Consider the following 15,795-nt stretch of genomic DNA (forward strand, 5'->3'; position numbering starts at 1 on the left):
GGTATCGAAGACGGAATTCTCAAGTCTCAAAATAGAGATATATATGTAAAGGAAATATCATAAATAAAGGGAAAATGTGGCATTTTATGGAATAAATCAATGCACATTAAAATGATATGAAAAGATTAAATATATACATATCAAGACCGTTTTTTTACTTTTATAACAATGTATATTTGGTTGTTTCATACTGGTATTGTTTTTACTTCAAAAATGTGCTCGGGCCTTTCTTTCTTTCGAGTATTTGATAATTTTTTTTTCATATTTTAAAGATAGATCGCTAATATAAAATTACTTTTTATCATGAATCTTTGTAAGAAAGCTAGCCAGGAAATTCGGCGGTATCTGATATCGAACATGGAATTCTCGAAATTGAGATATGCATATATAAAGTAAATATCATATGTAAAAGAATGTATGTAGTATGTTTAAATGAAAAATAGCATGTAATGAAATAAATCAATGTATGTAAAATTATATTAAGCTACTAATCATTTCAAGATATAATTTTTTTTGCTATAGTAATAATTTATATTTAATGACTACTTGAAGCTGCTATTGTACTTAATTCAGAAATTCATTCTAAACATATGTGCCTTTCTTCAGTTAAATTTAATATTTTTTGTAACTAGGTAATATCAAATAAATTTTAATAAATAGATAATATCAAAATAGTATTATTTCATATTTCATATTTGCATATTTTATCAAAATATGCAAAATATGAAAGACACTTTGCTTATTTTGATAAAACTGGTTACACTTTCTTTACATAAGATAATCTAAAAGCTGCATGTCAAAAGAGGGGGCGGTTCCATAATTTTAAAGTCCTGTAATTTATCAAAATATGCGAAAAAAATCCATATAATATAAGGAAATTTACTAAAATTTATATAGGTAGTAATAAATACCAGGTTTCGGTTTATTATAAATTCACAAACCTTAGAATAAAAAGAATATCTGCCAGCCAAACTTACATAAATATTTAACAACTTTTTATTACAGATTCATAATTCCAAATTTCAGAACAACAAAAAATATTAAACTAGCCAAACTTACCGAAATTTGTAACAGCGCTAAAATGACCAACCTTTCGTGAGTAGTTATTGTCTTTTAGACTATTAGTGAATTATCTCCGCAGTTAAACAAATGGTCTAGCATTTTCTGGCAACAGCTCCCAATTCTGCTAACGTCGTAGCTCTAAATAAACAGACTTTTCCCCAGGGTTCAGTTTCTTCTGAAGAAAATAAATATATAAACAGAAGAAGCAGAAAAAAGAGCGCCCTGAATTGGGATCGGCGAAAAGTTCCCCATACAAACAAAAGTATTTTCGGTATTAACAGAAGTTTTCGAAATTACTTTCGTTTAACACGATTCCGGACGAATTTATAAAGTAATTGGAGATCTTCAGATACGAAATAACTTCCGTTTTTTCTCGATATATACCAGAATTTTTCTTACTGTAAACTTAAAAACACAGAAGTTTTGTAAATTCTTTCAATATTTGATAAATATTTCCAATTATCTGTTTAAAATTGCATATAAATATCGCTTTTGATTCATTTTCAAGAAGGAATTGTTGTATTTAATTCAAACAAACTAGTACTTTTTTCCGAATAAAGGAAAAAAAATACGTTCTTTAATTGACATATTTATAAAGCTATCTTTAAAATCATTATTTAGATATTCAAATCTCTTTTGGATATTACTTTTTTTATATAAAGACAAAAATTGGAAGTATGAATTTTAAAATGTTTAATGTCTTGAAATAAATAAAATTCCAATATTTAAAAAAATTACTTTTAATTACATTAGCAATAAAATGCACACAGTAAAGAACATGGCTGTTGTTGCCACGCGCACATGGGTAATAGTAGCTACTAAAACAAAACAAAAAAATATTAAGATAAAATATAATAAAAGTATTTAAAAAAATCTTTATAATGTGAGAACCGCATTTTGCTTTAAAAAATTGATATCACAGACATGATGCAAAACTATTGCAAATATTTTTGTACAAAAACATGTTTCGAAGTACATTGATTATTTTTAAAGGATTTATTAATATATAATTGAAATTTTTGAAACACTTTCATAATAAAACTTGCTATCAAAAAGTAAATAGATCAAAATATAGAGCTTTATATTTATTAATATGAATTTGAGCTGTTTTTTCATCGTATATTTACGTTAATAATATGTTGTGAACGAAAAATTACGTTGTTACGCTTAAATTTCTATGTAATAAATTGCTTTATATTTTAAAGATAATTAGAAGCATTATTACAGATATTCTAAATTATAAACATTATTATGATAGGCCATATTCGTAATATTAAAGGTCCACAAAACAACTTTAAAACTCTATAAGTACTTGTAGCTTAAAAATGTTTTTATTCTTAATGTGATATTGTTTGACACATCTTTGTGTTATTTGGCGAAGATACATTATGTTACTGAAATAGATTTTTAAAATGTTCTTTTCCAAAAAAATATTCTAGTTAATGAAAAAAAGCATTTTAACACTAAAATTAGAATTTTACAAATTCCTATTTATTTTTCAATTAACTTTAAAAGACAAGATTTCTTTAAGAACATTTTCGGATTGAAACAAAGAATCAAAGTTACAAAATAAAAATGGCAATCAAAGGAATGGTTATCTAAATTTAATGGCAGCAGGGAAACCTAAAAGAAATTCCAACCAGTCGACACCCAGATTATGACAAAAGAAAAAAAAATGTAACAAAATATGGTATATTAATCTCTAGAAAAAAAAACCGTTTGCTATAAAAGGAGAAAAAGTTTGCAAGAAAAATAGTACAATTCTCTATTCTCTTATCTGTAACGTAAGTTGTTTCTATGGCAACAAGAAGAAAAAAAAGATTTTTTTTTTTTTTTTTTTTTTTTTTTTTTACATAGCTCGAGTGGTGAGTTTTTATTAAGGCCAATATTTCTCATTCATGTCTCAGTCGTCAAAGGTGCTTTGAGCTCTCTTTAAAAGAGAAAGTGATTAGTTTGCATCGGAAAGACTTAAATGGATTATCGTCATCTGTTCATCCAAGGCTTAAATTCTATTATCTAGTTACTTTCCTTTTGGTAACGAAATATATTACCGTCTCTAGATTGAGCTAATGTAATAAATAAGTAAATGGGTCTGTTATAAGAAATAAATGGGTTCTTTTTGTAAGAAAAATATTCTCTGTTTGAAGTCAGTCAGTATAAAAATTTTAGAGACGATATTTTTCAGAATGGAACAAGTGACTTTTTTTAGTATCCATTTCGTTACTTTTTTCATTGTAAACAGATAAATGGAGTGGTAGATAAAGGGTGTTCAAAAATTAACGCACGATTTGAATTTGCCACCATTCGTGCAGTAAAGTGCTGGCAACTCTATTATAAAATTTCTTTGATACCTGATAATTTGGGTTGATTAAAAATGGATTGATACACGATAGAACAACGTATTTTCATTGTTGAACAATATTTCAAAAATAATGAAAGTCTGGAGTCCACAGTTCGAAAATTTGAGAATTGGCCCCTTAGATCGTGTGATTTAACACCTTTGGCTTTCTTTGAATGGGATTATTTGAAGTCAAAGATATATGCCAAAAAGACCGCACGCCCTCGTACATTTAAATAGGAAATTAAACACTACATCAAAGAAATTCAGCCACATTTGTGCAAATTGGTCATGGGAAATTTCGAAAGAGATTGCGTAGGTGCCAGTAAAAACCGTGGCTGCCATTTGCTCATGTGTTATTCCATGCATAACACTGTCCAGTGTAACTTACGAATCAATAAAAATATAACAATTTAAAAGAAAAAAACTACTTTTTATTTAATTCAAATCTTGCTTCAACACGTTGTTCTATCGTGTAAAGTTCTATTTTTACTAATCCTAAAATACCAGTTGTCAAAAGTTTATTTTAATAAGGTTACCAACACATTACTGCACGAGTGGTAGCAAATTCAAATCTTGTATCCATTTTGGGACTCTTTTCACTATCCAAATTTTTATAAAAACGTTTTCTTTGTCAGCTCATTGTACCAACTAATTCGATAATCTATTGGGATGGTCTACATTTAACTTTCTCACATATTCTGAATTTCTTATCTCCCCCCCCCCCGTATAAAGTAGATTTTGGGCGTGCCCTCAATTGCCATGAATATTAACGGTGTATACAATTACGAACTACAGATAATTTATGTTAATCGAGCTTTAATAATAATAATAATAATTTGATTGCTACAAATAAATTATGTTAATCTTTATTGAATCTATCACGAAAATATGTATTTTTCGATCGATTGAAGTTTAAATTTGACATGGAACTGCATTTGTATTTAAACGATAACATACTGAATTTCATCGATTTCAAGTATCGCTTTCATGAGTTACTAAGTTTAAATGCATGCGCAAGTATGGTAAATTTTTTCACAAATTCTTAAGAATCTGCATTATAGATACTAAACCTAAATACAAAATTTTAGTTATCTATCCCTTTATGTTTTAAATGTATCGAATTTACTTGTATTTGAACAACCAGACAGACAGATCGATTTCCTTTGAATGAATCTCGTTCAAAATCCGATCTTTAGTCAAATGCGAACAGTTTGACTCTAAGTGTTTTTGAGTTATCGTGTTCACAGACAGACAGACAGACACAATGCCAAAATTGTGTTTGTGAACTCTGAAAGTTCTTAAAGATAACTATATTTTCTCTATACTCCATACATGAGAAAACAAAGAGTTTGAAATCGATAGTTCAAAAAAATTGTTACATGAATTTTATTTTATCAATTATTTATCTAACTTGATTGTATGGTGCTTAAATTTTGTAAATAATAATTTTCAAATATTCTTATCCTAAAGCAATATTATGTTAATTAAATATAAAATTCTGCTTTGAAGTAAATGTCCAAAGCATGCTAAAGTGTTTAGGACATGAAACTCGCTGAAAATTGCCTGATGGAAAATTGTTTATCGGAAAAAGGGGGAAATAAAATTACTTTATTATAAACAACCTCTCGCCTTTGGCAACAAAAAAAAAATCGCCCCAAATATTGATTTCATTTAGATCGTTAAACTATTAATATGAAATACATTTTTTTTTTAATTCCGCTTTGCTATCTGATAAGAATGAAAAACACGAATTTAATTGGATCATTCTACTACAAATTACTACACATACAGATTAGAAAATGTATATACTACAAAAAAAAGTGAAAATAAAAATATACCTCGAATTGGTATTTAAGAAAAGCTATATATTATCATGTGAGAACATGAAGTTGTTTTAGTTAGAAGTTTTTGAAGCCATAAAATGCATGGGCAGAAATTTATCGCTTTTGAGGCATCAGTTTTTCGCTTTTAGTATTGTTAAAAAATGATACAGAAGAACTGTCACATTTCGTGACTTATCGCCAACAAACTGGCGTGAATGTCTGCCATGTACTAGAGTCTCCTTTCTGGCCAATAAAGGGAGTTATCGCTGGAAGAAGCACAGTGAAGAAAATGAAAATATTATATAATGAAAAATAAATATCAATTTTCAATTTTTTTAGCTGGCGAAAAAAGTTTTGGAGCTCGAAAGTTTTTGTGGTGGAAAAAAAAAACCATTGCTTTTCTGAAAGTTGACGACTGCAAAAACAGTAGTCAGATGATAATTCCAAATAAATTTAAACACTGAATTTTCGTAAAAAAAAAAAAAAAAATCTTTCTTTGAAAAACCATTTTGGAGTTCGACCGATTTTCAGATCTGATAGCCACGTGATTATTTTACTAATTTAACTTGTTTTATCACGAAAAAAAATAATTCTGGCCTAGAGAAATTATTTTTTTATAACTCGGTTGATTTTGAGATGATAAAAACCCATCGCTTTTCTAAATGTTAGTGATTGCGAAATATGAGTCATGTGAGAACATAATGTTTTCCTATCGGATTGAAAATACGTGACTTAAAAAAGAATTATGGTCTCACACAATAATTTGAAATTTACGATAGCAGATTTCAGTTTAATTTTTTTTAACCTTATTATATAGAATTAAACAAAATACTCATAATGAAAACTATATTTTCGTAACATCATGAACAATATTGCTTCTATAGAATAATCAGAAGCCTAGGATTACCAATTAAAAAAAAAAGATTTTTGTCCAGTTGCCAAGAAAATAAATTGATAAAAAGATTCTATTTCTGTGAATTATCAATATATTAAGAAAATATTAACATTTTTACGTGTCATTTAAAAATATCATTTTATTTTTTACTTTAATCGTAACATTAGCAGAAACACGTGACTGAATGTTTTAATGGACGAGTTGGATTTTGTTAAAGCATTAAAAGCATTGACCTGGTAAACAACAAGAAAGGAAAAGAAAAAAAAAAGTATTCTGCGAATTTAATTCGAACACTCTAGTGATTCCGACCAAAGAAAGAACATCCATGTCTGGCAACATGATAGTAAACCTGCTAATAAAAAGATATGGGTTCATTTTCAGAAGTAACTGTCAAGATTAATGAAAACAGATGAGCCTCACAAGAAGAGACTATATCGTTACCGAATTAATCTATAATATGAATTGTTTCCAAGGCAATACAAACAATATAACTATTCTCAGAACTTGAGCAGTAAATTTCTTTGAAGGTAAATATGTCTATTATAGTCTCTGATCAAAAGTACTTAGAAGGTGTCTAGTAGAAGAAGTGATAAATTTGTGTCAGAAAGGCTTTAATGGATTATTATGCCTCTTTTAATCCAAGATTGGAATTTTATGATTCTGTTACATGTTTTGTAGTAGTGGCATACATTACTTTGGAGATTTTTTCTTTATCATTTTAACATAACGAAAGAGGACCTTGTATTTTAAAATTGTTTTTATCCAAATGAGCAGGTTCAAATGTTATACGATGACACTGTTCTCCTTCCATAATCAGACCTGCACTATAAGCATGTTACCCTTTACATTTTTCTACGATTATGAAAAATTGCTTCCCTACGCAGTTAGGTTCAGAATAAAGAAAAGATTATACACACATTTTAATGCCTGAAGAATAGATGCCAGGTTGATGATTCCGACTATAGCAACAACACTGGAGTCCACTGAATGATGAAAATGAAAATTTTCAAAACTATTGAAACTTTCGCTTTGCCTCAGTTAGGAACCAAGATACAATATCCTTCTAGAATCTTGAAGCTTCGGTAACGCAGTAGGCAGCGTGTCAGTCTCAAACTCTTCTAGAAGCTTCATTTCTCTATCACGGTGAATATAAAATTTCAGTTTTTGTAGCCGTTAGTCGTGTGAATTCACTGTTGGAGTATTGATCGCATGTAAATTATTTGAACGCTTTGAGCTATTGGAGTTGTTTAATAAGGATTTTCTGCTTGCTTGTTGTTGATTTCTACAAGCGCTATTTTGTGAGAGTTTCGTCTGCGTTTTGTTCTTGATATTTTGTGTAGAATAAAGCGTCCTTTTCCGTAACTGAGTTTGTTAGACTTTTTTTCATAAATCCACTTGATGGATTTGGCATAATAATATATTACAGCATCTGTACTGGCTTATAAGACTGATGCCTTTTACATACAAGTTAGTTCATATACTCTTGCATTGGAGCGTTTTCTTTATATTCACAGATTGCATCACCAACGCTTTTTGGTTAAAATGCTTTCCCTAAATTTGAGAAACCGTTCAGATACTATAACATAAGATTACAACAATTCCAATCATGGAATAGTCATATAGTTGAAATGCTTTGATTTGACTTTCAAACCGAGAAATAAATCATGGGGAAACTGTAACTAATAAGTAAATATATTTGTTTAGTTATCTTGTTATTTCTAAATTACATGTGGGTGTAAATGACATGTTTAAAAGCAAACAACTACAAACTCTCAAAATTTCTCTTCGATACGAACATATAATCTTACCTTCGATTGATTTGAAGGACATGATAAACATGTTTCTGTTTCTTTATAAAAGCTCTTTAAAGAGCCATATTTTATTAGATAATTAATTCTTATTCAACCATAGTCAGAAAGCTTAATAGATAAACTTTTAACTTCCAAATCGGTGCAATTAAAATTCTGACAAAAAAATTGCAGAAGCTTCAAAAATTAAAATAAGAATAAAAATTCACCTTTAAAAACTTTGATTGGAAATGAAAACAACAGAATTTCTCTACTGTTATTCTGAAAATTAAATGTACTTTGCAAAGACATTTTAAGTGTATCAATGTTACTTTTGCTTTAAAAAAAACCCCTCGTATTGCCCTTATGTTTCTATCAAACTTCAAAGTGTTTAATGTTTGTCACCTTTATGCTATGATGCTGCAATGATAACTCTGAATCTTTCTCTCAGACTTTCAAATAAAGAAGTTAATTCCTTTCCTCGGCTTGGAAAAAGCCATGCATGCAATGAGGACTTGTATTTTTATTTTCAGATACCTTGCGCATGAGCTTTTTATGCTTCTCAACTTAGTTAAGAAAATCCGTACTTATGTTTAATTGCAAGTCATTTGGGTTCAATCCTAACGGGGCAAGGATTTGTGGAATAAATCTCTTATGTGATCTTAGGGCATTTGATTTTCGACCAATCACTGGAAGGCGGTTAATACACAAGTGGCAGAAAACTGAATCCATAATTTGGAGTTCTTTACGTTCTAACGATTGAAATCAAAATTTGATAACGAACTAAATTTGTAGTCACACGATCATATACCAAATTTCACCTTGTTAAGTCAATGTGCTTTTATGCTGTCATGTTTACAAGGGATGACTGACAGATGATAAACATTTTCAGATATTTGGTCCAAAGTTTGATAAACATTTACACTTAAAATGTTAAAACTGTTAATTATCTATTCAATTGCTGGTTGTAAAAAATATAATCCTCCCAGCTGTTCATGATTTTTTGACATACTGTTCATTTATACTCGGACAGAGAATTTCTCTTAATAGATTACGTTAAAAATGTTTCAGAAATGTACAAATATGGTGTGAAATCCATATGGAAAATTTTTTATCACCTAGATCAAATCGTTTCAAAGTATCTTCATTAACTTTCTTCCATTGACAAAGTTATCAATAGACAGATGCAATTGCAAAAAAAAAATATTTTTCTAATTTAAAGATATCTGAGAGGGCCGGGATAGCCTGGTTGGTAGAGCGGTAGATTCGCGTCCCGCCGGCCGAAGATTCCCGCGTGCTTGTGGCTGACGCGCGTATAAATCTGTCGTGTTCACAAAGTCCTCCATGTCGAGAGTAATACCATTGGGGGTACTGGATGAGGGGTGATCGTTCTCTGATTCAGGTCTAAATTACGATCTGTGGATGAGTGAATGAAATGTGTAAATGAAGTCCGCCCTATGAAAAGGGTTGTGTGTGATTGTAGCTAAGTCATTCTCTTGGCTCTAGATGGCGCTACTATAGAAACAAGAGGCGCTCCCTGTCAGGCTTAAACCGGCTGTCTTCGAACAGCGGGCTTGTCCATGGCAAGTGCCATAAGAGACAACAACAGGGATATCTGAAGCGAGAAGAAATCACCAGCTCGAATTTTTCTAGAATGATAATATTTTTTGTATAAAAATATAAAAGTAAATCTGAAATGACTTAATCATGAAATATTTTTAATATTTGTTGTTCCTATTAATCCGTTATAAAATCTACTCAGGGATAATATTTAATATCATTATTAAAAATCAATCGCCGGCGTCCTGGCATAGATAGTAGCTCGTCTACACCGTGATCTGGGCGTCTCGGGTTCGAATCCCGGTTCGGGCATGGTTGTTCTTCATTTGTGTTCTATCTGTGAGGTGTGTGAATGTGCCCCCCTGTAAAAAGGGGTTGTGCAAGCGAGTGTGTGAGTTTCATCTTCGTATGAACTAGAAGTCCGCCTTCTGCCCTCGGAGGCTCAGGGGTCTTTTCCCTCAGAAGCTACTGCACCCCCTTTCCGTGGTAACGCGGACACGACATCATCATCATTAAAAATCCGTCAAAAAAAAACTTGTTGTAGACTTTGGATGGTGCATTTAAACCTATAGGATCGATGAGGCATATATGAAATGTATATTTTTGTGAAGGAATTTTTATTTTTATTGTCTTCTTTAATCCGTCATATAACCTACACAGAGATATAATTTAATAACAATATTAAAAATCAACAAATAAATAACCCGCCTTTGATTCTATACGGAGCATTTAAACCTTTAAAACCGGTGCTTGCTTTAATTGAATCACCTTTACGAATATTCTTTTAAATGGGATTTTAATCTTATTGAATAATATATGAAAATAATTAATATTAGTACAGGGGAAGATAGTAATAGGAGTAATAATTTTATACTGACATAATGGCTTACCTTATAGCATACCTTATGGCTTATTCCGACATTAACATTCCTTACTGATTTGGCGGTGGGGAAAATGAAAAGAATATTTAGGCGGGATAGTTAGTTTTTAATTAATAATTAAAATTCTAATTAAAAATTCAAAAAAGGGACCCCAGGTGCACATTCCCGACCTGTAAGGTATACATGTACCGAATTTGGTAGCTGTAGGTCAAACGGTATGGCCTGTAGAGCGCCAACACGCACACACACACACACACACACACACACACACACACACACACACACACACACACACACACACATCGAGCTTTATATAAGTATAGATATATTGTGCCTTATCTTTCAAATTTGAAAATGATTCATTCCCGAAATACTGTGCTGTCTTTGATTTCACACATAATATATGATGTCACATTGCATCCATTATGAGTAAGAAAAGAGAAATTGTGACCTTTTCTAGAATCTTCCTTACCTCATATTGTCCCCAAACCTCCTAGATCAAGCTATAAAATTTTCAAAAACTGAAAAATCCATAAAAGTATCTAAAATTACTCTATGTGAACGTTTTCTTTAAATTTATGGTGCTGAAACGTGACTCGGGTTCCAAAAATGGAACAACATCTCTTCAATTTTGTTCCATCTCCTCATCCTCACTGTACACATTCCAGTCACACAACTTCCCTTCTGAAGATCAAATGCAATCTCTTGTCGCTAGAAAGTTTGAACGATCTGTGTGGAAGTTATTGCTCCTGCACCTCTAATACCTCTTTCCCTCCCTCTTAGAGCATTCCCCCCCCCATACACACCTCTTCCAAATAAAATCCCAATTTCTCTCTCGTAACATTAGAAAAGGGATTTTCTAACCCGACCTGAGTTGAATCCTAAGCCTCTCTTTTTTCTGGCGGATGTCCTGTTTTGTAGTCCACACATTTACAGGTCCCTTCCCATACTTTGACTGTGTTTTTTTCTTTAATAAGAGGAAGATATTGTTTGAGGTTTTAGTTTCCTTAGAGCAACTTTTATAAAAGATTTTTTTTTCAAATCAGGAAACTATTGTTATGTTGGGAATCGATGGTCGTAAATTGGAGACAGCAAAAATTCCAGAACCACAGGATATCAATATAGCTTTACCAGCGATTTGACTCTAGATCGAATTTACCGAAATTCATTCATGCAACATTTTCTTCGTTACTTTTCGTTTATTTTTTTCCGATTATTATTATTTGTCATCCAATACGTTGATCCCCCATTTATTTTGCACAACTATTTACTAAGTAATCTCATGACCATGCCATTGATTTATTCACCTGTTATATACGGAAATTAAGAGCCTTGAGTTCAAGCATTCCATGACAATCCATTGAAATCGGTAAATTATTCATGCGATCCAGTTTGGCAACATTCATTATCCTAATTCGCTAGACAGGACAGGGTGGGCCAGTGCCTTCCTCTGAATTCTGTTCCACCGCATTCTATTTTCGACACTTGTGGGCCAGTTTCTCTCCTGGATAGCCAGAAAGTCTATCTCCACTGACTCCATGCATATCATTTTGGGTCTACCCCATCTCCTACTTGTTAGAGGTTTATGTAAAATAATTTTTTTTAAATATGGAATCATCATCCATTCTAAATATATGAGCCGCCCAGTTCATCCGATTTATTTTTATGAAATTTATAAAATCTGGCTCTTTATGGAATTTATATAAGCTCAAAGTTATGTTTGTTTGTTTGTTTCTTATGGCACTTGCCACTGACAAGCCCGCTGTTACGAAGACAGCGATTTAAGCCTGAGGGGGAACGTCTCTTATTTTTTATAGCAGCGCCAACTAGGGCCAAGAGTACGACTTTGCTACTCACGCATCACTCATTCGCTTGCACAACCCCTTTTTACAGGAGGGCACATTCACACATCTCACAGATAGAACAACAGAAGAACAACCATGCCCAAACCGGGACTCGAACCCGGGACGCCCAGATCACGGGGAAGACGCGCTACCCCTATGCCAGGACGCCGACGCTCAAAGTTATATCTTCTTTTCCAAACGCTATCGATTTCTATCCCACCAAGGATGGCTCGCAGAATTTTTCTTTCGAAAATGGCTGTTTTATTTTCTCCACTTTGGTTAGGGTCCAGGTCTCTGAGCAATAGATATGTATTGGTCTAATTAAGGTTTTATATAGTGAACATTTTGTCTTTCTTCATAATAGTGATGATTTAAAAAATCATTTTAGTCCATAAAAGGCTTTATGTGCATTCATTAGGCGACCTTGAATCTTCTTGACTATGCTATTGTCATCAGTAACTATAGAACCAAGATAAGTAAAAATTTGGCCAACCTGAAATTTGTGAGAGTTAATTTCAAGATGGGATTCATGGGAGGTTCCAATACTTAGTACAGGTATTTTTGGCGACATTATAGGAATAATAAATTAAGTAACTATAAAAATAGATATTTAACTTAATGATAAATTATCACTTAATCGGTATCCATAAAAATGTAAAAAAAAAAAAAAACTTAAATAAATAATGAATGATTTTAATATCTTAATCAAGTGAAAAGATAAGACTTTAAAATAATTTTCTGGCTGTTTTTGTCCACTATGAAAAAGAATTTTTTAGTAAAAAGTTTTTAATACAAGTTTTTAAAAAGTAATTAAAAAGTGTACAGCATAAAATTAAAGAGTGCAGTTAAAAATAAAACATTAGATTTAGTTAATTATTGAATGTTTGTTTACTTCAAGTGAAAAAGATAAATCATTTTAAAATATCAAAATGAAGTTTCATGAAACAAACATCAGTTTTAATCTAATTTAAATACATATTTTATTTAAAAAAACCGTTATTACAACAATTTTCATATAAATTTTTATTCTGAAATAGTTTTCATAGAAGTTTCTATAAGCGTTCTTACGTTTTGTATTTCACAAAGCAACTTCAGCAGCATTCAGTTTTCAATTTCCAGATGATTTTTGCATATAACTAATTAATAAAAAAATACAAAACTGAATATTAAAGCTACGCACTTGTTATTTTTCCGAGTTTTAATAAACGATTTCTTTACTCAAAATACAAATGTCGTGCGTGTTTAACAGCAAATTCAAAATCATTAATGAATTAACTTGATTCAGAAAGTAGAGATAGTACTGTATCCGCAAGTAAAAAATAAATAATTAATATGAAATTAAGAATATATTTATACTTCATTATGTAATTATAAATTAACATTATGTAATTCATTACGTAATTGTAAATTTCATTATATAAATAAATTTACAAATTAAATTTATAATTATGAAACAAATTTTAGAAAAAGTTCGACATTTTGCAATAGAACGCGAGACACCAATCTTAAAGAAGATGGCTGTACTAAAATAAATATAAGGCATCAGTTTAACAAATATAAATTTACAATAATTTAATGAGGCAATTGCATTAATAATAGCATTACAAGTCATATGGAGAATTACTTATTATAAACTAGAAGCGCAATTCAAGTGTTCAACGAATTTACTTTTGAAATGACGCACACATTGTAGGGAATTAATATAGTTCTATTGTTTGCAAATTTGGCTTTTTTGGTAAATGTAAATTTGGGTTGTACATTTTATATTGTGTATCCTTTTTTGTATACATTGCATAATTAACAATGCTCTCCGTGTTCTATTATAAAAACTATTTGTCTGTGCATGACAGACCTATCATTAAAGTTTGTCCCATAATTTTAGAGTTCCTGTGTTCAGGGTGTCTCAGTATAAGGTTATAAACGTTTATGAGGAATAAGGTATCCTAGATGACTCGGAGTCACATAGAAAAAAATCATTTACTGGAAATGCGTACTGGGCAAGATAGATGGCGTTGTACCGCAAGATTCCCGAGCCTTCCCAAAGCGATTTTTTATTTCAGAATTCTCTAGTAAGATTCAATGATCCTAACCAATGATCACACAGTTACCCACATCATATCACGTAATCATATCCATCAGCGTACCACTGATAAACTGAAAGGATTGAATTTAGAAACAATATTCACAAATAATAAGTAAAAATAACATTTTCCACTTCCACTTAACAGTACAACTATTTCGAATGATAACAGTATAACTATTTCGAACTCCCACATAACAAATCTACAAATTATAAACAGTATAACTATTTCGAACTTCCACATAACAAATCAACAAATTATAAACAGTATAACTATTTCGAACTTCCATATCCATCAGCGTACCACTGATAAACTGAAAGGATTGTTTAGAAACAATATTCACAAATAATAAGTAAAAATAACATTTTCCACTTCCACTTAACAGTACAACTATTTCGAATGATAACAGTATAACTATTTCGAACTCCCACATAACAAATCTACAAATTATAAACAGTATAACTATTTCGAACTTCTACATAACAAATCAACAAATTATAAACAGTATAACTATTTCGAACTTCCATATCCATCAGCGTACCACTGATAAACTGAAAGGATTGAATTTAGAAACAATATTCACAAATAATAAGTAAAAATAACATTTTCCACTTCCACTTAACAGTACAACTATTTCGAACGATAACAGTATAACTATTTCGAACTATAACAGTATAACTATTACGAACGATAACAGTATAACTATTTCGAACTATAACAGTATAACTATTACGAACGATAACAGTATAACTATTTCGAACTTCCACATAACAGTATCGATATTTCGAACTAAGAAGTCGCCACATTATTTTATCACTTTTTTCAATTAAAAGAAAACATTAACTTCTTTTACATTCACTTTCTCTATTATTTTCTTCTCTCTCTCTCTCTCTTGGTTAAGGAAAAATATGTGAAGATTGAATCTCTCCATCTAGAGTTATTATTACAATCCAAAAAAATGTATGGTGAAACTTAAGTCGACTGTCAAAGAATTTTCAAAATTCAAATTTGGATTTCATATTGTTCACAACTTGACATGAATTATGCATTTCGAATTGGCTGACATTAACTCTGATGTCACTGCTAAGTTATTAGTTAATGGTCAACATCAGTTCAAGAAGACGTCATTGGTTATTATTCATTAAATCTTAATAGAAGTACTATACATTTCAGAATCTTGAGAATGGCACTTCCTGACTTTTGTACTTTGCTAAGGGATGGTACACAGAAATATGAGATGTTATTACGCCTCCTGATTCCACGAATAATCTGAGTTCACCCTATTGGTAAGTGCATACATGTACTCTTTCCATCTTCTCTTCCATTCCTTTTTTGATGAAATAAAGTGTTCCTTACACCTGTGCAAAAGCGTCGAGGGTTTCCGAATCCGAGAATGAACAGTATGCTGAAATGAAGATTCTCTAAGGGAACATGTATATTCGCAGCGCCATCTATCTTGACTGACACGCATTCCCAAACCAACACTATTGTATAATTCCGAGTCCTCTAAATGTACTCATC

At 31.0% G+C, this 15,795-nt stretch overlaps 2 long non-coding RNA genes across 2 annotated transcripts in view; one reads left to right on the plus strand and one right to left on the minus strand.

Moving 5' to 3' along the window:
- Positions 1-1,154, minus strand: part of LOC129957615 (uncharacterized) — a 53,938-nt gene extending 52,784 nt beyond the window's left edge. Inside the window, exon 1 of the long non-coding RNA XR_008782794.1 lies at positions 1,060-1,154. This is a non-coding gene — a long non-coding RNA (uncharacterized LOC129957615). The remainder of the gene's footprint in view (positions 1-1,059) is intronic.
- LOC129957614 (uncharacterized) overlaps positions 1-15,795 on the plus strand; it is a 269,845-nt gene that overhangs the window by 226,146 nt on the left and 27,904 nt on the right. The window lies entirely within an intron of this gene.

Source organism: Argiope bruennichi, chromosome 11 (assembly GCF_947563725.1).
Source record: "Argiope bruennichi chromosome 11, qqArgBrue1.1, whole genome shotgun sequence".
NCBI classification, from domain to species: domain Eukaryota; kingdom Metazoa; phylum Arthropoda; class Arachnida; order Araneae; family Araneidae; genus Argiope; species Argiope bruennichi.